The sequence below is a fragment of the Microcaecilia unicolor genome, chromosome 9 (genome assembly GCF_901765095.1).
Source record: "Microcaecilia unicolor chromosome 9, aMicUni1.1, whole genome shotgun sequence".
Classification (NCBI taxonomy): Eukaryota; Metazoa; Chordata; class Amphibia; order Gymnophiona; family Siphonopidae; genus Microcaecilia; species Microcaecilia unicolor.
In genome coordinates, this window is record NC_044039.1 from 55,871,973 (window position 1) to 55,894,615 (window position 22,643).

The 22,643-nt window shown below is 45.8% G+C and overlaps 1 protein-coding gene across 6 annotated transcripts in view; it reads right to left on the minus strand.

Moving 5' to 3' along the window:
• ERGIC2 (ERGIC and golgi 2) overlaps nt 1-22,643 on the minus strand; it is a 425,675-nt gene that overhangs the window by 43,941 nt on the left and 359,091 nt on the right. The gene's annotated exons all lie outside the window — the stretch shown is intronic.

The following is a 22,643-nucleotide window of genomic DNA, read 5'->3' on the forward strand; positions in this document are numbered from 1 at the left end:
TAGGCTATACAACTATTCTAGCTGTTAATGTCCCAGAAAATGAATATCTTTTTTGAATTCAAACAGGAGGAAAAAAAAAAAAAAAAAATCAATGCTAAATCCCTTACTTAGAGCCTTTTTTTAGCAAACCGCACTAACAATTCCTGTGTGGCAAATGCGATGCAGCCCATTCGCCATGCCGGGAACTGCTAGCACAGTTTGGTACATAAGTATTGCAATACTGGGACAGACCAAAGGTCCATCAAGCCCAGCATCCTGTTTCCAACAGTGGTCAACCCAGGACACAAATACCTGGCAAGATCCCCAAAAAGTACAAAACATTTTATACTGTTTATCTCAGAAACAGTGGATTTTCCCCAAGTCCAATTTAATAATGGTCTGTGGACCTTTCCTTTAGGAAGCCGTACAAACCTTTTTAAAACTCCGCAATAAATTCCAGAGTTTAATTACATGCTGAGTGAAGAAATATTTTCTCCAATTCATTTTAAATGTACTGCTTTGCAGCTTCATCGCATGCCCCCTAGTCCTAGTATTTTTGGAAAGCGTAAACAGACACTTCACATCTACCCGTTCAACTCCACTCATTATTTTATAGACCTCTATCAATCTCCCCTCAGCTGCCTTTTGTCCACGCTGAAGAACCCTAGCCACTTTAGCCTTTCCTCATAAGGAAGTCGTCCCATCATCTTTATCATTTTTGTCACCATTCTCTGCACCTTTACTAATTCCACTATATCTTTTTTTGAGATGTGGAAAACAGAATTGAACACAATATTTGAGGTGCGGTCGCACCATGGAGCGATAGATACAAAGGCATTATAACGTCCTCATTTTTGTTTTCCATTCCTTTCCTAATAATACCTAACATTCTATTTGCCTTCTTAGCCGCAGAAGCACACTGAGCAGAAGGTTTCAACGTATCATCAATGATGACACCTAGATCCCTTTCTTGGTCAGTGACTCCTAATGTGGAACCTTGCATGACGTAGCTATAACTCGGGTTCCTCTTTCCCATATGCATCACTTTGCACTTGCTCACATTAAACGTCATCTGCCATGTAGACGCCCAGTCTCCCAAGGTCCTCTTGTAATTTTTCACAATCCTTCTGCTATTTAACAACTTTGTTTTGTCAGCAAATTTCATTACCTCACTAGTTACTCCCATTTCTAGGTCATTTATAAATATGTTAAAAAGCTGCGGTCCAAGCACAGACCCCTGGGGAACCCCACTAACTACCCTTCTCAATTGAGAATACTGACCATTTAACCCTACTTTCTGTTTTCTATCTTTTAACCAGTTTTAAATCCCTAATAGGACAACTACCTCCTATCCCATGACTCTCCAATTTCCTCTGGAGTCTTTCATGAGGTACTTTGTCAAACATCTTCTGAAAATCCAGATACACAATATCAACCGGCTCACCTTTATCCACCTGTTTGTTCACCACTTCAAAGAAATGTAATAGATTGGTGAGGCAAGATTTCCCTTCACTAAATTTTGTTCTTTAGTCTCTACCATTTTGCCAGCACCGACGTCAGACTCACCAGTCTATAATTTCCCGGATCTCCTCTAGAACCTTTTTTAAAAAATCGGCGTTACATTGGCCACCCTCCAATCTTCTGGTACCACGCTCGATTTTAAAGATAAATTACATATTACTAATAGCTCCACAAGTTCATTTTTCAGTTCTATCAGTACTTTGGGATGAATACCATCTGGTCCAGGAGATTTGCTACTCTTCAATTTGTAAAAGAAGTCATAACATTTTGTTATGTTTGTCTACAACACTCCATAGATATAGTCCCTTCCAAAGCAGTTCAAAAAACATAATACAACAATACATCAGAAAAATACAATTCAAAAAACACATGGAGTGGCATAATCGAAAGGGGTGCCCAAATTTTCTTGAGGACGACCTCGCTGGACGTCCCGGCGAAAAGGTGGAGAAACCCATATTATCGAAACAAGATGGGTATCCATCTTTCGTTTCGATAATACGGTCGGGGACGCCCAAATCTTGACATTTATGTCGTCCCTATAGATGGTTGTCGTTAGACTTGGTCGTTTCTGATTTTCAGCGATAATGGAAACTAAGGACGCCCATCTCAGAAACGACCAAATCCAATCCCTTTGGTCGTGGGAGAAGCCAGCATTTGTAGAGCACTGGTTCCCCTGACATGCCAGGACACCAACTGGGCACCCTAGGGGGCACTGCAGTGGACTTCAGAAAAAGCTCCCAGGTACATAGCTCCATTACCTTGTGTGCTGAGCCCCCCAAACCCCACCACCCACAACTGTACACCACTACCATAGCCCTTATGGGTAAAGGGGGGCACCTACATGTGCGTACAGTGGGTTTGTGGTGGGTTTTGAAGGGCACACATTTACCACCACAAGTGTAACAGGTGGGGGGGGGGGGGGATGGGCCTGGGTCCACCTGCCTGAAGTGCACTGCACCCACTAAAACTGCTCCAGGGACCTGCATACTGCTGCGATGGACCTGAGTATGACATTTGAGGCTGGCACAAAATATTTTTAAAGTTCTTTTTTGAGGGTGGGAGGGGGTTAGTGACTACTGGGGGAGTAAGGGGAGGTCATCCCCGATTCCCTCTGGTGGTCATCTGGTCAGTTCGGGCACCTTTTTGTGCCTTGGTCGTAAGAAAAACTGGACCAGGTAAAGTTCTCCAAATGCTCGTCAGGGATGCCCTTTTTTTCCCGTTATGGGTCGAGGACGCCCATGTGTTAGGCACGCCCAAGTTCCGCCTTTGCTAAGCCTCCGACATGCACCCAGGAACTTTGGTCATCCCTACGACTGAAAGCAGTTGGGGACGCCCAAAATCGGCTTTCGATTATGCCGATTTGGGCGACCCTGTGAGAAGGACGCCCATCTTCCGATTTGTGTCGAAATATGGACGTCCTTCTCTTTCAAAAATAAGCCTGAAAGTAACACAATTCTTAAAAATACTAACATCATCAACATTCAGGATGAAGAAACAAGATAACCAAACTTTAATAACAAGTATAGAACACACATGCAACTGTAGTATTTTCAATGGCAACAATAAAAGTATAAAACCCCTGGCTAGTGGTCTCTAGGCCATAAGCATACAGAGTTTTTAATGAAAAAATTCAAGATGTTATGTAAATATCTAACAAATGCTTTTAATTTTCAGATTACTATCCTGTGGCTTTTGAATGCTGCCCTCATATTTCAGTGAAGGATTTAAAATATTTACACCTTTATGAGAACATGCAACAAATGAGATAATTCTGTGTTGTCCCAACCCTACATACATAAATAAGGGACACAGACTGCAATAGACTGCAAAGAATATACACTTGGAAAGAAAAGTTATCTAACCTATCACACTGATAACTTATCATAATAAATTCTTTTTCATAATCTTAAATATGAGATCCTCTCTACTTCTTATAAAGATAAGCAAGATGCTGTTTGTCCGATCTCCTGGTGTATTTAAAAGTATTTTTGTCATCCTATTGCAAAATTACATAGCTCTTCCTGTTTCCAATACTCTTCTCTCTATAGTGTATTTAACATGGGCTTTGGTAAATGTACAAAAATGCACACAGTTGTGCATCCCTTCATCTATGACCTTGCTTCTAAAACATACTCTTTGATAACCTTCCCTATATATGCATATTATGATTAATGATGAACAAAATCACGACCTAATTACTTGATTAAAATCGTCTCTCAATGGCTGAAAATCTTCATGGGTCCCAACTACTCCAAACAATAAATACAATTGGTTCCCACATTAATGAATAATATCTGCGGACCTCAGTGGTGCTACTCAGCGACATTTTCGTTTATATAGTCAGCGAGAATCAAGTACCCTCCCTTCAATTTAAATTAAGAAAAAAGTATTCATCTTACGGTGTAACTTGATTGCCGGGTAGGGGAATAGCTATCATACATGATTCATGTTTCATTAGAAGCTGTTTCAAGGATTGTCCCCTGCAATATTGTAAGCCACATTGAGCCTGCAAAGAGGTGGGAAAATGTGGGATACAAATGCAACAAACAAACAAACAAACAAATAAATAAATAAATAAGCTATAGTAAATATAAATTAACCTTACTCCCATAATACTAAGAATAAATACCTTTACATGCCATTGCCCACTTTACAACTTGCTATCCCAGAAAGATGGTGGCAGCATTTATTACTTTCACTTTTAATGGCTATACTATACCACATCACTAAGCCTGAATTTCCACCAACAGGAATCCCTGGGTTAAACCAATGTCATCCATTCTACTTCTGCTTTTAAACCCAATGGCACTACCGAATTCAAATGAAAAATCCAATGTTGCTCTCTATAATTCAAAAAATATTTTTCAATAGAGCCACCCTCCCACCCAACTGTCACCTATTCTATCACCCTCCATCTAATATCATGTCATGTCATGTCATGTCGGACAGCTAGTCCCCTACCAGTCAGGTTGAACCTTAAGATGAGTACTTTTTTTCTTAATTTAAAAATTTTTAAAGGGGAAAAATCAAATGAAGACAGAATAAGTTGGTAAGTGTATTTGGATTTGTGTGACCAATGACAAAGGGAGTGCATGATTCTCGCTATGAACGAGAACATCAGCAAGTGGCACTGCTGAGGTCCACGGATATTAGCTATTAAGGTGGGAACCGATTGTACTGTTTACAATGTTTGCAGAACCACACTCAAAAAAAAACATGCAAACTAACAACCCCCTTTGTCAAGAACAGTCTTCATGTTATCAGTTCTGTGTACTAGTGATGATTTTAATGAATTTCTTTAATGCATTTGTCTCCCACCTCCCTGTACCCAATTTAATGGTGTTTACTCAAATTCTCAAAGATAATTACTATATGAAATGAGAAATCTTCACTTTCATTTTATTTATTTATTTATTGCATTTGTATCCCACATTTTCCGACCTCTTTGCAGGCTCAATGTGGCTTACAATACATAGTGGAATTATGTATGCAAATTATATGCAAAGAAAACTTGCACAGCAAATTGAGCAAAGATATTCACATTTAAAATAGCAGAAATTACATAATGAATAATGCATATGCATGGAAAACTTACACACAAAAGGTGATGAAATGTCAAAACTGTGACAGTTCAGCATTGGTAGCTGTTACAGTTCAGCATTGGTAGGCAATTACATAGCACATATCACAGTTGGGATGGACAGGATAACAATGAGGTGAGAAGAGGAAGTGAGCTACCATCTTGGAGACCCATGTAGATAAAACAGAATAAGGGATGCATGCCTTCAGTATGTGTTGACTGAGGCTTATATTTAAGCTAAAAGAACAGGTACCAAGGTAAAATTATGTATCATACCTGATAATTTTCTTTCCATTAATCATAGCAGATCAATCCATAGACTGGTGGGTTGTGTCCATCTACCAGCAGGTGGAGATAAAGAGCAATCTTTTGCCTCTCTAGATGTGGTCATGTGCTACCAGGAAATCCTCAGTATAGTCGATATCAATGCTCCATCCGCAGGAATCACCAAACATAGAGAATTACACCCACAAAGGGACACTCCGCCACCTAACCACCGCCGAAGCGGGGGGGGGGGGGGCCATACCCGCCGACGCGGGGGGAACTGGCATGTCCTGCTATCGCAACCGCGGGAGGAGCTGGCTTAACCCATCACCGCCAAAGTGAGAGGGAAACAAACCTACCCTACTACCGCACGAAGCGGGAGGTAGCACTGGCATAATTTAGTTATGAATCCAACCACCGTCAAAACGGGGGGAAAGAAGCAGCAGCTCACTGTAACACAAAGTCGTTCCAACTCTAGGGAAATCCAAGTGGAAGAACTTGAACTCCTCCTGAACAGGAACTGAAGTCTAAACTTGAACCTGAAATATAACTGAACTAGAACAAACAGTACAGATATCTCTGAGGGACTATGGATTGATCTGCTATGATTAATGGAAAGAAAATTATCAGGTATGATACATAATTTTACCTTCCATATCATCAAGCAGATCAATCTATAGACTGGTGGGATGTATCCAAGCAGTACTCACCCAGGGCAGGACATGGAAATCCCAGAACGCAACACTGAAGCTCCAAACTGGGCCTCGGCCTGTGCTGCCACGTCCAAGCGATAATGCTGTGAGAAGGTATGAGCCGACGCCCAAGTCGCCGATCTGCAAATCTCCTCCAAGGAAACGGACCAGGACTCTGCCATCGAAGCTGCCTGTGATCTAGTAGAATGAGCCTTCAGCTGGATAGGCGGCACCTTCCCTGCGACCACATAAGCCGCCGCAATCGTTTCCTTGACCCAACGTGCCACGGTAGGTTTAGATGCCTGCAGACCCCTACGGGGGCCCGTGAACAGCACGAACAGGTGATCCGACTTCCGGAAATCGTTGGTCACTTCCAAGTATCTGATGATAACTCGGCTAACATCCCAGGCATCTAAGAGCACGATACTCCTCTGGATAATCCTCCCTAAGGAAGGAGGGTAGACAAAGCTGCTGATTCACATGGAAGCGAGAAACAATCTTGGGCAGGAAGGAAGGCACTGGGCGAATAGACACTCCTGCCTCCGTGAACCGCAGGAACGACTCTCTACACGAGAGCGCCTGGAGCTTGGAAACCCTCCTGGCTGAAGCGATTGCCACCAAAAAGTCCGCTTTCAATGTCAGGTCCTTCAGAGACAGCCGCGATAATGGCTCAAAGGGCGGCTTCTGCAAGGCCCGCAGCACCAGATTGAGATTCCACATAGGCACTATCGAGTGCAGAGGAGGGCGTAGGTGATTAACCCCTTTGAGAAAACGCACCACATCTGGCTGAGAAGCCAGGGAAGCACCCTTCAGGCGAATCCTGAAGAAAGCTAGAGCCGCTACCTGGACCTTAAGAGAGCTGAGCGACAGGTCTTTCTCCAGACTTTCTTGCAGGAACACCAACACTGAAGCAATTGGCGCCGTGAAGGGCGACAGGGATCTTGCCTCGCACCATAATACAAAGGTACGCCATACCCTGGCGTACATAGAAGTAGAGCGATTCCGTGCTCTCAGCGTAGTGGCGATGACCTTGTCTGAGAAGCCCTTCTTCCGCTCAACAGCCAGGCCGTAAGACCAAAGGGGGAGGGATCCTCCATCACCATGGGACCCTGATGTAAGAGGCCCCGCTCCGCTGGAAGCTGCAGAGGACCGACTACGGAAAGCCGGATCAGGTCCGCATACCAAAGGCGTCTGGGCCAGTCTGGACCCACCAGGACCACCCGGTCTGGGTGTTTCGCCACCCAGCCGAGAATTCTGCCCAGCATAGGCCAAGGCGGGAACATGTACAGAAGCTCCTGTTCCGGCCACTGCTGGAGAAGAGCATCGACCCCCAGAGATCGAGGGTCCCGTCCTCTGCTGAAGAACCGCAGCACTTGGCAATTGGCCGAGGTCGCCATCAGATCCAAGGTCGGCATGCGCTTCGTGATCTCCAAGAACACCCGAGCAGACAGTTGCCACTCTCCGGGATCCAAGGTATGGTGACTGAGAAAGTCCGCCTCAACATTCAGGACTCCTGCAATGTGAGCAGCCGACAGCTGGTCCAGATTCGCCTCTGTCCACTGGCATAACTTCATGGCCTCCCTGGCTAGGGGAGCGCTCCTGGTACCTCCCTGGCGATTGGCATAGGCTACAGCCGTGGCATTGTCTGACAGGATTCGAACTGGCCTCAGTATCAGTACCTGAAGAAACGCTTGAAGAGCCAACTGAATGGCCCAGTTCCAAGAGGTTGATGGACCACTTCGCCTCCGCCAGCGACCATATCCCCTGCGCTGTCCTTCCGAGGCAGTGGGCTCCCCAGCCCGTCAAGCAGGCGTCCGTCGTAACGACAATCCACTCCGGGGACATGAGAGGCATACCAGCTGACAACTTGTCTGACATCAGCCACCAACTTAGCGCCCTTCTCACCGCCGGGTCCAGGGGAAGGCAAACTGCTTAATCCTCCGAAACCGGAATCCAGCGCCGCAGAAGAAAATGCTGTAGTGGTCTCATATGGGCCCTGGCCCAGGGCACTACCTCCATCGTGGCCATCATGGAGCACAACAGTTGCACATAATCCCAAGCCTGAGGAGCTGAGGAGGCTAGAAACCGGCCCACCTGGGCCTGAAGCTCCGGTTGTCCGGCAGGAACACTCTGCCCACTTGGGTGTCGAACCGAACACCCAGATACTCCAGGGACTGAGTCGGGCGCAGCTGACTTTTCTCCCGGTTGATGATCCATCCCAGGGAGCTCAGAAGAGCAATGACCCTGTCCGTCGCTCTTCCACACTCCGCAAAAGAGGGAGCTCGAATCAGCCAGTCGTCCAGGTAGGGATGGACTTGCACTCCTTCCTTATGGAGATAAGCCGCAATGACCACCATCACTTTGGAGAAGGTCTGCGGAGCTGTAGCCAACACGAACGGGAGGGCTCTGAACTGGAAGTGCCGGCCCAGCACTGCAAAGTGCAGGAAGCGCTGATGAGGCGGCCAGATGGGAATGTGCAGATAAGCTTCCTTGATGTCCAAGGATGCCAGGAATTCTCCTTCTTGTACCACAGCAATCACGGAGCGGAGAGTCTCCATATGGAAATGCCGTATTCGCAAGGCCCGATTGACTCCCTTGAGGTTGAGAATAGGCCGAGAAGAGCCTCCTTTCTTTGGCACCACAAAGTAAATGGAGTAACGTCCCGTGCCACGCTGCTCTACAGGCACTGGGACCACCGCCCCAAGGCGGAGCAAGTTGTCCAGAGTCTGCTGAACTGCTGCCACTTTGAGGGGAGACTTGCAGGGAGAGTTCACGAACCCGTCTCTCAGGGGCCGGCAGAACTCCAACTTGTAGCCGTCTCTGATGACTTCTAGAACCCAAGCGTCTGAAGTTACCCTGGTCCACTCGCCCAGAAAAGAGGACAGCCTTCCTCCTATCTGCTCTGGGCCATGGACCAGGGCCCAGACATTGGGTACGAGACCCTGGGGGAGGACCGGAGGAAGAACCTCCTGAGCGGCGGTCTCTGCGAAAGGAATGCTGCTTCGGGGAGAACCTCTGCTTGAAGGAGGAGGAGCCGACTTGCCCAGGCGATACCGACGGGCTACTTGAAAACGGCCCTTAAAGGAACCAGGGCGAGCACTGCTAGCCCTTGCCTTGACCTCCGGCAACCTCTTGCCTTTAGAACTGCCGAGATCTGTCACGATCTTGTCCAGCTCATCCCCGAAGAGCAGCTTGCCCTTAAAAGGCAACTTGGCTAAGCGGGATTTGGAGGCATGGTCAGCTGACCAATGCTTAAGCCATAGCCATCGACGGGCAGAGACTGTCTGAGACATACCTTTAGCCGAGGCTCTCAAAACATCATACAGCAAGTCTGCCAAGTCCGACTCCAGGACTGGCCAATTCGCCCTCAAGGAAGGATCCAAGGGGGAGGCCCACTGCACCACCGTCAGGCATGCCCTGGCCACATAGGAGCCGCAAACCGAGGCCTGTAAACTCAAGGTGGCTGCTTCAAAGGCTAACTTTAAGGCCGCTTCCAATTTCCTGTCCTGTGAATCCTTAAGGGCAGAGCCACTTTCCACCGGCAAAGCCGTCTTTTTTGTCACAGCAGTGATTAGAGAGTCCACTGCCGGCCAGCGCAAGGCCTCCTGTTCACCCTCTGGCAGATCATGGCCCTGGCTACCTTGAGGCCCGCGTCTGGAGAATCCCATTGAGCCGAAATTAGAGTTTTCATGGCTTCATGGATGTGGAAGGTCCTGGAAGGGCGCTTGGTTCCCAACATAATAGCGGAACCCGCCGAGGCTGAAGGAGGGCCTTACTGCGGAGAGGAAATACTCAAGATGCTCATAGCCTGAACTAACAGGTTAGGCAATTCCTCTAAGCGAAAAAGCCGTGCTGCAGAGGGGTCATCTCCCTCATCAGGGCGAGGATCAGCCTCCTCCAAAGAATCCCCAAGGGACCTTTGGGAGAACTCAGAAACGCTGCCCTCATCTACATCAGAGGAAACAGAGTCCCCCAAGACCTGAAGATCCACCCGAGGGCGCTTGATCAGGGAAGCCTCTTCCCCCATATCTGACAGGGGAGCAGGAGCAGCGTTTTGCAGTTGAAAGGCCTGATGCAGCAACAAAATAAACTCGGGAGAGAACCCCCCCCTCCTCCCCCCCCCCCCCCCGTTTGTGCACCTCTGCAACCTGGGCCACAGCCCTAGAGGAACTCTCAATCTCCACTCCAGAGAGCGGGGGAGAGGTGCGCTGCACATCCAAAATGGCGCCCAGTGCGTCACTCCGCGAAGGAGCTGCGCGGGAAGCATGGCGCTTAAACTTTGCCATCTTTTTACCGCCGCCCAACTCAAAGGCAGCCATACCAGAGGCCGTTGGAGCTGCATGGGCGGCTGACGTCGGAAAGGGCGGACATCGGGGGATGGGCACCTAAGGCGGGAAAGACCGCCGATGCCCCAGCGGAGGAAAAACCGGCTAAATCAGCAAAGTCCGGAAGGGCGCCCAAAAAGGGCTTCTCTGCCTCCGATCCCCGCGCCTCCCCACTAGCCGCGCGATCGCGGTCTGGGGAGCGCTTTTTTGCGCCCTTACCATCCGACGCCATGATCCACGAGGGAAACGTTCGGGGACGCCATGATCCACGAGGGAAACGTTCGGGGACCCCCTGCCCGCTAGGAAAAGGTAAAATTACCTGCTTCTTGCTCCGAGTTGCAACGAATTGTGTCCCAGTGAGCAGCTGCAAGTAAAATCTTTTCTGCTTCAAAATTGTTATGTTTTTTTTTTTTTTTTTTTAACGGAGCCAGCGGGAGGGAGCGGGAGGGGGAAATAAAGGAGGGACCCGGCACCACCAGGTTTGCACTTGTTCACGAAGAGCCCTCAACCCCAGGTACTCAACAAAGTTATGTAAATAGGCGTGGAGACCAAGCCAGAGCTGCTGCATGTGACCACACACCTACTAGATAGAGAGAATACTGATGATTTCCTGGTAGCACATGACCACATATAGAAAGGCAAAAGATTGCTCTCTATCTCCACCTGCTGGTAGATGGACACAACCCACCAGTCTATGGACTGATCTGCTTGATATGGAATGTGTGTTGGCTTTTCCAGTTTCCTTTGGACATGCATACATAAAAGCTGCAATTACCAGCATGCTCTCCCCCCATTTGCTGCAAATTTTACATGCATATAATTTGAATGCATTTAGCCTGAATATGTGATGAAATCTCATGTGATGAAAGGTCTGCGGTGGTGAAGTGTCACTTAATGAACTGGCAAAGATGATGAGAACGCTGTTCTGCCCTGAGTATGAATCTTGAAATTTTTAAAAAAAGAAGTTTTAGTGAGACTCATATTTAGGCGCAAAAGAACAGGCATGGATGTGTGCTGGCACACTCCTCCCCACGTGCTACAAGTTTTCCACACATATAATTTGAATACATTTAACTTGAATATATGAAGTATTGTGTGATGAACTGACTTGATGAAGTAACGTAGTGATGAAGTATGACCAGTGATGGTGTCAGGTGATGAAATAGATATAGTTAAAGAAGGGAGAGAGAGAAAGTAACAATCATTAAGAGTTTAAAGCAAATATAACTGTGTTTCATAGAGACTGATCCTTCTTTCACCTCCAAGCTTCTGCCTTAAAGCATTTGAATAGTCCCCAGAATGTTCAATAAAGAGAAAAGGTATCAAACAATAAAATGTTATTAAAAAAAGTTTCATTTTATTAATAAAGCATCCAATCTGAGATGATTATAATCATCTTCTTAAGATCTGAATGGTTAGAGAACTAGAGGTACTGAGGCAAGTAAGGATTTGAATATTGTCAGCATAGGCAAATGCAACCAAGCTCAAGGGACTGATGAGTAGAGGGGACAAAGATATTAAATAAAACTGGCGCTAAAATAGACCCCTGTGGGATGCCAAAGGTAAAAGTATAATTGTTAGAGCAGGGGTGGGCAACCATGGTCTTCAAGAACCACAACCCAGTAGGGTTTTCAAGATCTCCGCGATGAATATTGTAACCCTGGGGGTGTTGTGCAGGTCAAAATAGGAAAGGAATGGACAAGACAGTAGGACAAAACTCCAATAAAACACAGACTGGGAGCCAGCAGCATATTTAACAGTGCAGTCTTTTGTAGTGCACACTATTTGTTCAGGCACTCAGAGCCAACACAAGATATAAGCAGGCATCAGCCTTCAAGCTAACCAGGTGTAGCCAAATGAGAAATAGTCTTTTCCCTAAAATACTTCCAGGGGTTCCAATCTAGGAAAACACTTTGCTCACTTTGGCAATCAGGTTAATTTTTTCAGCTAAAGCTCCAAAACGGAGTGGGCAGTGGAGGCACAGCTTTTAAAGTAAATGAAAGAAAATAAGTCCAGCAAAGCTTGGCAGCTAACAATTATAACTTTTCTCAGAATGTAACTTCAGACAAAATATAAGGTTCTATATCATCTGTTGACTCAAAACTGAGGCAAAGTTTGAGGTAGGGAAGGCTTTGGCATGCCTCACACAGTTTAACAAACAACTGTGAGGAACAAGAGCACCACACCCCTCTCTCTTATGAATCTCTCTCCCCCACTCTCCTGTAGAAACAGTAATGGAGAAATCCACCCCCAAGGGCGTATAAAGTCCCAGGAAACCTTCCAAACTAATGAGCTAGAACGGGAGATTCCCTTCCTCCTTCCAAGGCTAAGCATTTCCTCCCTCAGGGTTACCTTCCACTCGACAGGAAGCACCTCAGCTGGCTCCCTTCTCAAGAGCTAGGCATTTCTCCCTTAGGGTTACCTTCCCTATCCACGGGAAACCCATCAGCTAGCTACCTTCTCAGGACCTAGGCATTTCTTCCCTTTGGGTTACATTCCCAGTCCACGGGAAGCCCTGCAGCTGGCTGCCAGTCCATCTGCCCCTCTCTCTTTCCTGCTTGCTCCTCTGCACCTTTCTAGCTTACAGCTGGGTGGAGGTCAGAGACAGTCAGAAACCCTAGGGCAGAACATGTACTGATTGTCCTCCCAAGAAACTGGCTGGAAGTTCTCTCCCTTGCGATTCTTATAGATCCGCCCAAGCTTTTTGGAATAGCCTACTTCGAGACTGGGCTTCCTCTCTCCCCTCCCCCCAGGGAGCATAGGGAAAAGAGGAGACATTATTTTTAAAGGTAAATGCCTGAAGTGGGGCGTCTGCCAGGGACAGCTTCCTTCTTTCCACTAATGACTCTTAAGGGCTGACATTTTCTCCCTCAGTACCTGCCAGCCACAGGACTGCTGCAACCTAAGAAAAAAATCCCTTCCCAATACCCGTTCTGGGTATTCTCCTCCCTTTAACTCTAAACCCTTCCTGCAGCTCCATATGTGTGAATTCAGCAGGAACATGGGTAACAAAGACATGGGGACAGTGCCATAATCATAATATGCATGACATTGATTTGCATGTACTGCTTCCATTGCATGCAAATACATCTCATGCATATTCATTGTGGAAGTTGTGAAAACCCGACTGGCTTGTGGCCCTAGAGGACCAAGGTTGCCCACCCCTGTGTTAGAATGTTCCCCCTATCGATGTACGATAGAGTACATCATATTTTGAAGATATGAACGAACCCAATCTTAGACTTCTCTGAGATTCCTATAGCCTATAATCTACTAAGTAAAAGTGAATTATCAACAAGTGATATCAGAAACATGGTTCTGTCTTGACTGATGTTGCTTGGAATAAAAAGTAATCATCTCAGTCAGTGCTGTGGTATTATCTGAAGCCTGTCTGATGTGGATATAATATGTGTTTTCTTCTATATGTAAGCTTTTATGCTGCAGAAGCTAGAATTGCTTCATCCGTAGGAATGCACTTTGCCATTTTTTGAGAGGCTGTTTGAGCTAGTCCATTTTCAAACTTTGTGGTTTTTCACTGGTTTTCCCTCATGCTAATTTCATCCCATTCCATTGAATTTTTGAAATGTTATTTTGACCTCAGACAGACATTCTTGATCCTTTTTGTATAATTCTGTCCAACTTCCTTCAGATTGGAAAGAACAAAAACTATAAGCTCTTGGGAAATATGAATGATAGTATGATTGTGCATTTTTTACATGTTGCACTCAGGTTTTACAGAGAATGGAAAATGAAATGGAACAGAACACCCTGCTTTCTTTCTTTGGAAACTATTTCAATCATAGTGAAGGATTCCTTTCTAGTCCAGGTCCATAAGGGAGCCTAGATTTCCTAAAACGTCATTCAGAAAAAGTACAGAGGCAAAAAATAATAATAATTAAAGGAATTATTTGGATATGAATGTAGAATAAAATAGATTATAATGCTCTGAATCCAGCCATAGTGTAATTGAATCTGAAGTAGTATGTGCACTTATGGTCACTATTTAAAAAAGCAGAACTAGAAAAAGGCACAGAGAAGGCAACCAAATGATAAAGGATGAAATGGCTCCTTTATGAAGGGAGGCTAAACTGTTAAACGCTCTTATCTTGAAGCTAATATGGCTGAGGGGTGATTTGATAGAGGTGTATAAAACCATGAGCGGAGTACAATGGATAAATATTGAACTGGTGTTTACCTCTTCAAATTCAACTAAGATAAGACAAACACTCCATGATAATAGCAGACAATGGTGGTCATTTTAGCAGTGCTCTTTGCTGGGTTGTAGCCTCAAGAACCATGGGGATGTGCCAGCACAACCATGTGAAAATGTCAAATATATGCAAAATGCCATTTTCCCACATGGCTGAAAAAAACATATATGCAGCCAAAAACAGAGAAGCACAGCAATGTAGCTTTCAATGTGCAGCAGAGCTTCTGGACTTACATCTGCTATAAGACACAAGTACTGCCACAGCTTGTTTTTTGGACTGCTTGTATTGATGCTGACGGGAGGAGAGCTGATTCAAGATTGTATGAGCATAATTGCAGTCTCTGTCCATCCAGGTCTGTGTTCCACCCATAGCAGTACCACCTATGCCACAATCTCTTTAGATCCACTCTCTTGCCCCTCTCCACCTCTGACCCTCCTTCAACAACCATTTTTGACCCAGTATGTCTGCATCGCCATTGCTGCAGTTTAGTCCCTAACCCCACATGGTGTCTGTACTGTTCACTGTGTGAGAGTCTGGGTGGTGGTGGTGATAGTTTTCAGCCATGAGCTGGCAGAAAATATGGGCTGCAGAGGCTATACTGCATGAGGCATACCAGGAGGAGAGGGCCCACAAGATTACACCCTATAACAGGATATATAGGCACAGGACTTAAATCCTGGACCTCACTGACGATCAGTGCATACCCCGGTTTAACAAGGCAGTCATTCACTATCTCTGCCAAGAAGTAGAGCCCTTTCAATGTTCCCACAGGGGGCAAACCATGCCTCTACACCTCAAGAGTCACCTCTGCACTTGCCTTTCTTGTCACTGGCAGTTTTCAGCCATTTGACAGCCACTGCGAGTCTCAATCAGTCAGCCATCTTGCAGTGTATCACACAGCTCTTCTCACATACATCACTGACTATATAGTGTTCCTCCAGAACCTGCAGAAGAGGCAAAACACAATGACCCAATTCTATAAAGTGGCCTGCTTTCCCTCTATCCTCGGTGTCACTTACTGCACCCATCTGGGAATTAGAGGGAAAGAGTCCACCTACAGCAACACAAAGGCCTTCCACTCTCTCAATATGCAAGTGTTGTACAATGGACAGGGAAAATGACTGATGCTTTCCATCACTTCCCTCAATCCTGCCATGAATCCTACATACTGGCACACTCAGGGATACATGACTGTTTCCAGAGCAGATAGATCACTAGCAGCTGACTCCTAGGTAAGCCCTGTATATTTAGTCACTACCACAATCCCACATATCCCTGTGCCATAGCCCAGCTCACAGCACCAATGCACAGACAGCTGAGACACTACCCCCCCCCCCAAATACTTTCCTGCGGCCTCCTGTCACACCATGTCCATTCATTCTCTCCCCATCTCAGGGCTACCCACAAAGAAGGTGGCTAATGAGCCCCATCTTCAGACCCCATAGCAAGGAATGATGCTACAACAGGGCACACTGGCAAGCCAAATTCATGACTGACTGCTAAAGACATGATTCAGGTGCACTGACAGATCTGGAGAGGTGCTACTCTACCAACCGGAAAACATCTGCAAAATATTCATGGACTCTTATCATAGTAACATAGTAGATGACGGCAGAAAAAGACCTGCACGGTCCATCCAGTCTGCCCAAGAAGATAAATTCATATGTGCTACTTTTTTATTTGTACTGTCCTCTTCAGGGCACAGACCGTAAAAGTCTGGCTAGCCCTATCCCCGCCTCCCAACCACCAACCCCGCCTCCCACCACCAGCTCTGGCACAGACTGTATATGTCTGACCAGCACTATCCTCACCTCCCAACTACCAGTCCCGCCTCCCACCACCAGCTCTGGCACAGACCGTATAAGTCTGCCCAGCACTATCCCTGCCTGCCACCACCGGCTCTGGCACAGACCGTATAAGTCTGCCCAGCACTAGCCCCGCCTCTCAACCACCAGCTCTGCCACCCATTCTAGGCTAAGCTCCTAAGGATCCCTTCCTTCTGCACAGGATTCCTTTATGTTTATCCCACGCATGTTTGAATTCCGTTACCGTTTTCATCTCCACCACCTCCCGCGGGAGGGCATTCCAAGCATCCACCACCCTCTCTGTGAAAAAATACTTCCTGACATTCTTCTTGAGTCTGCCCCCCTTCAATCTCATTTCATGTCCTTTCGTTCTACCACCTTCCCATCTCCGGAAAAGGTTTGTTTGTGGATTAATACCTTTCAAATATTTGAACGTCTGTATCATATCACCCCTGTTCCTCCTTTCCTCCAGGGTATACATGTTCAGGTCCGCAAGTCTCGCCTCACACGTCTTGTAACGCAAATCCCATACCATCCTCGTAGCTTTTCTTTGCACCGCTTCAATTCTTTTTACATCCTTAGCAAGATACGGCCTCCAAAACTGAACACAATACTCCAGGTGGGGCCTCACCAACGACTTGTACAGGGGCATCAACACCTCTTTTCTTCTGCTGGTCACACCTCTCTCTATACAGCCTAGTAACCTTCTAGCTACGGCCACCGCCTTGTCACACTGTTTCATCGCCTTCAGATCCTCAGGTACTATCACCCCAAGATCCCTCTCCCCATCCGTACCTAGCAGACTCTCACCACCTAACACATATGCCTCTCTTGGATTTCTACTCCCTAAGTGCATCACTTTGCATTTCTTCGCATTGAATTTTAATTGACAAACCTTAGACCATTCTTCTAGCCTTTTTTGTATCCTGTGCAATCTCACATTAAATTGCAGAGTACCACTATCTGAAGGACTAGAGCCATAGGATGTTGACACAGAGAAGGAACAGGCACCACCAGCACAAGAATACGTGCATCCACACCAGCAAGGCATTGCAGCAAGGAACAAACTCATACACCAGAATAGTAGTATGGCTCGCTGGCTTTTGACAAAGCTAATCTGCATATTTTGACAGGTGGCCATGCCCATTTCATTACATCGGTCAATCAGAATTAGGATCCACTCACTCTGCCCAAGCCACACTTCTCTTACCCTGCCCCTTTTGAAGACATCACCGAAAGAAACACCATGGCCCTACCTAAAACCTTACCCTTTCTGGTGATGTCATAAGATGTGACAAAACTCTGCCCAGGCCACACCCCTTTTCCAAGATGGCAGTGACTATGGGTCACAGAAATCCAAGATGGCAGTGCCCATAGAGTCACTTCCTATTTTACACTACTCACTGTCATCTTGGATAGGTCTCATGATGGGATGTGATGTCCATTGCCAGACACCGTCCCCTACAGCCTTGGAGGAGCATGTGCCATTTGCACAGACATTTCAGGCAGTGAACATGAACAGTCATATTCCTTTATTTTTTCCCTGCCTTTAAGAATGGAAAAATTATGCCATACCTGATCATTTTCTTTCCTTTAATCACAGCAGATGAATCCAGAGACTTGTAGAATATGATCATCTACCAGAACATGGAGATAGAGAGAACCAAACTGAACTCTGTCTTATATGCTTGTATGCTCCTTAGTCAGTTAGTATTTCTCATAAAAAAGCATAGAGAAGAATTACATTACATGTCTCCATCCTCACAAAGAACAGAGATGAACAAAAGTACAATTGGAACGAAGATGCACCAACATTCTAAACAGAGAAATTACTTGAAATACAGATAACAGCACTGAAAAAAACTTTAGGGAGGGGTTCTAGATTCATCTGCTGCGATTAAAGGAAATAAAATTATCAGATACGACATAAGTTTTCCTTCCTTATTTTCCTTATCAGCAGCAGATGAATCCAGAGACTTATGGGATGCAGCAAAGCAGTCCTTACATAGGGCAGGAATTGGAAACAGCTGCGGAGAGAACAGATGCCCTGAAAGATGCCTCCAACTGAGCTGCAATATCCAAGCGATGGTGCCTAGAAAAAGTATGCAATGAGGACCATGTGGCTGATCTACAAATTTCTTCCAATGAGTAAGCCTGAGACTCCACTCAGGAAGTCTAAAGAGCCCTAGTCGAGTGAGTTCACAGAGAAGACGGTGTCTGCTTACCTGAAAGAATATAAACCAAGGTAATAGTGTCCTTAACCCACAGAGCAATGATTAGCTTGAAGGCCGCATTTCACGATTTGGACCTGAGAGGAGAATGAAAAAGTGATCTGAGTGATGAAACTCATTGGTAGCTTGAAGGCACTAAAGAAGAATCCTATAAACATCAAGCAAACAGAACATTTTTAAGTCGTTTTTATAATCCTACTTACAAAACGCAGAAGAAACAAAGGCTGATTCAAGTGGAGTGCAGACACCGCTTTTGTTAGAAAATGAAGGAACTGTGCAAATGATTACTCCTGCTTCAGGGAAACAGAGAAATGGATCTTTACAAGATAATGCTTGCAATTCAGAAATCCTGCATGTGGATGAGATAGTGACCAGAAAAGAAGACTTGAGGATACGGTTTTTCAGAGTAGCTTTCCTCAGGAGGCTCAAACGGTGCCTTCTGGCATAACCAAAGCACAAGATTAAGATTTCACTCAGAGCAAGGATGATGGAGAGAAGGATTAAGACGATAACCAGTCTTAAGAAGCGCACTATCTGGATGAGCGACCAAGGAGGATTTACAAATATGCCCTCTATAACAAGAAAAAGGGCTGCACCAATTCAGAAAATTGTAAGCCAGACCTTTAAGGCCCTCTTGCAAGAAGACCAAAATCTGAGATAAGGAAGCCTGTAAGGTGGACCAAGCCCTTTCAGAACACCATGCTTCAAATGTTCACCAGACCTGCGCATAAACAGAAGAAGTAGAATGCTTTCTTGCCTGGAGTAAGGTCAAAATAACCTCCTCAGAGTAACCTTTCTTTCTTTTCTTAACTTTGACCTCGCAATAGCCATGCCAAAGCGGAACAGATCCTCCATCTGAACGGTACCTTGAAGAGGCAACCACTGGCACAGGGGCAGCCAGTACGGCTTGTCCACTAGAGACGAACTAGATCTGCATACCACGGTTTCCTGGGCCAGTCTGGCGCAATAAGAAATACCAATCCTCAATGAAGGAGGAGATGACCCTGCCTATCATCAGCCATGGAGGAAATATCAAGATGCAGCAACTCCGGTCAGAGTTGGAGAAGAGCGTCAAGACCCTCTGATCCAAATTCTTTTCTTCTGCTGAAGTACCTGGGGACTTTGGCGTTGTGACTCACTCAGAAGGGGCACCCCAATTCTGGATCTTCTGGCTTCTTCAGAATTGGGGTGCCCCTTCTGAGTGATCAGGTGGAAATCTTGCAACAGCTCCCACTCCCCCGGGGTCCAAGGAGTTCTTGCTGAGGTAGTCTGCTTCAACATTCAACTTAACAGCAATGTGGGCTGGCATCTGTGACTACCACAATCCAGAATGGAATGGCCAGAGATGTCAATATGAACAGAAGAACAGGGACCCTCGCAGTCTCACAAACAAGCCAAACACGGACGTGTCACAGAGAAGATTGCCAGACTGAAGCCACTATGACATACTGCCTGTGTGCCTTAGTCCACAATAGCCGGTCATAGTCCTGAGTCACCGGTGATCACTGGCTCAATAGGGACTACTGAAGTGGATGCATGTAAGCTCTGGTCCATGGTACCACATCCAACGTTGCTGCCATGGAGCCTAGAACCTGGACATAATCCCATGTGCAAGGACTTGTTGTCTGCATCAAGAGGCAAATCTGGTTCTTCAGTTTGATCATTCTTTGATTCAGCCAAAATACCTTGCCCTGAGCCATGTTGAAACAAACTCCCAAATAGTCCAGAACTTTCGTTGGAACTAGATGACTTTTGGGGAAGTTGATTACCCAACCTAGGGATTGTAAGAGGGAAATCAACTTGGCAATGGCTCAATAACTCTCCTGAGCTGAAGAAGCCCTGATCAGCCAGCTGTCTAAACAGGGATGCACTCTGATCCCTTCCTTCCTCAGAAATGCCACTACTACTACTACCATAACATTGGAAAAGGTTCTGGGAGCTGTCGCAAAGGCTGAAGGGCATTGCCTGGAGCTGAAACTGCTGACCCAAAATTGCAAATCTGAGGAAACACTGATGAGGAAGTCAAATGACAATACGTAAGTATGCTTCCTTTAGATCCAGTGCAGTGGGATACTCCCCAGACTGAACCACTGCCATAACTGAATGTAAGGTCTTCACTTGAAAATACCTAACCTTTAGAAACGTGTTGACCTTCTTGAGGTCAAGCAGAGGACGGTAAGTCCATTCTTTCTTTGGCACCAAAAAGTAAATGCAGTAGTGGCCTTGACCATGCTTGTGCAAGGGCACTGGAACCATTGCTCAGATGTCCTTTATGGAGAAGAGTGCAGAGAATTGCCGTCTTTTTGCAAGAACTCTTGCATGGGGATTCCAAGAAAACAAAATCTACAAGGGGAGAAGAGAATTCCAATTTGTAACATTATTTGATAAATTCTAGAACCCAGTGACCTGTGGTAATATTGGTTCACTCTTCGAAGAACTGGGACAACTGTCCTCCAATCATCTGCTGCGAAAAGTGGACCAGGACCCCATCATTGTGAGGGATGAGAAGCAGGAGGAGGATCTGCAACTCCGATTGGAAGCTTGTTTGTCCGAATAGAAGGACTGCTTCTGTTGATATCTGGGCTTATGAGAAAAAAAAGATGACCTACCAGGCCTATACCTCTTGGTATCTTAAGTCTGGAATAAGCTTGTGGAGATCTAAAGGAGCGCCTAAGTTTATCTTCAAGCAGATGTCAAGTTTGAGAGTCACCCCTGTCCTTGATCAATTTTTCAAGATCCTCTGCAAAAGGAAGCTTTCCTCTAAAGGGAAGTTTTATAAGGCGCAGCTTGGAAGCAGCATCTGCAGACCAGTGCCTCAGTCACAATACACGCAGTGCTGTCACTGCTATTGCCACCTGTTTGGCAGATGTATGGTTAAGATCATACAAGGAGTCTGCAAGGTAAGCTAGGCCCGTTTCCATGTTAGGAAACTCACAAGATACTTGTGAACTAGAGTTTGCCAATTTATTTGCTGCTTGTTGCACCCAGCTAAGGCAAGCCCTGCTGCATAAGACTGCAGATGGCAGCTTGCAAAGATAGAGAAGATTTTAAAGAAGACTCTAGTTTCCTATCCTGAACATCCTTAAAAGCTAGTCCGCCTTCCATAGGAAGGGTGGTCTTTTTGGTCAACACTGATACCAAGGTATCTACCTTTGGCAATTTTAGTTTTTCAAGCTCTTCCTGAACATCAGTATGGACTGCACAAGTAACCCCAGTGGTACACTGTCCACCCCTGCCACAGTCCTCCCTCCTTTATTCTGACTATGAATAGTGTCCCAGTACCGTACCAAGTGAAATAAAGAACATAAGCCATACTGGGTCAGACCAATGGTCCATCTTTTCCAAACAGTGGCCAATCTAGGTCACAAGTACCTGGCAGAAACCCAATTAGCAGCAACACTCATACAACCAGTCCTGGGGCAAACAGTTGCTTCCCCCATGTCTGTCTCAATAGCAGACTATGGGCTTTTCCTCCAGGAATTTGCCCAAACCTTTTTTAAACCCAGATACGCTAACCACTATTACCACATCCTCTGGCAAAGAGTTCCAGAACTTAACTATTCGTTGAGTGAAAAAATATTTCCTCCTATTTGTGTTAAAAGTATTTCCATGTAACTTTCTCAAATGTCCCCTAGTTTTTGTACTTTTGGAATGAGTAAAAAAAAATCTATTTACTTCTACTCATTCTACATCACTCAGGATTTTGTAGACCTCAATCATATCTCCCCTCACCCATCTATTTTCCAAGCTGAAGAGCCCTATACTCTTTAGCCATTCCTCATACAAGAGGAGTTCCATCCCCTTTATCATTTTGGTCGCTCTTCTTTGAACCTTTTCTAATTCCGCTATATATTTTTTGAGATATGGCGACCAAAACTAAACAGCAATACTCAAGGTGTGGTTGCACCATGGAGCGATACAAAGGCATTATAATATTCGGTCTTATTTGCCAACCCTTTCCTATAATTCCTAGCATTCTGTTTTTTTTGGCCGCCACCGCACACTGAGCAGAAGATTTCAGCATATTATTTACTC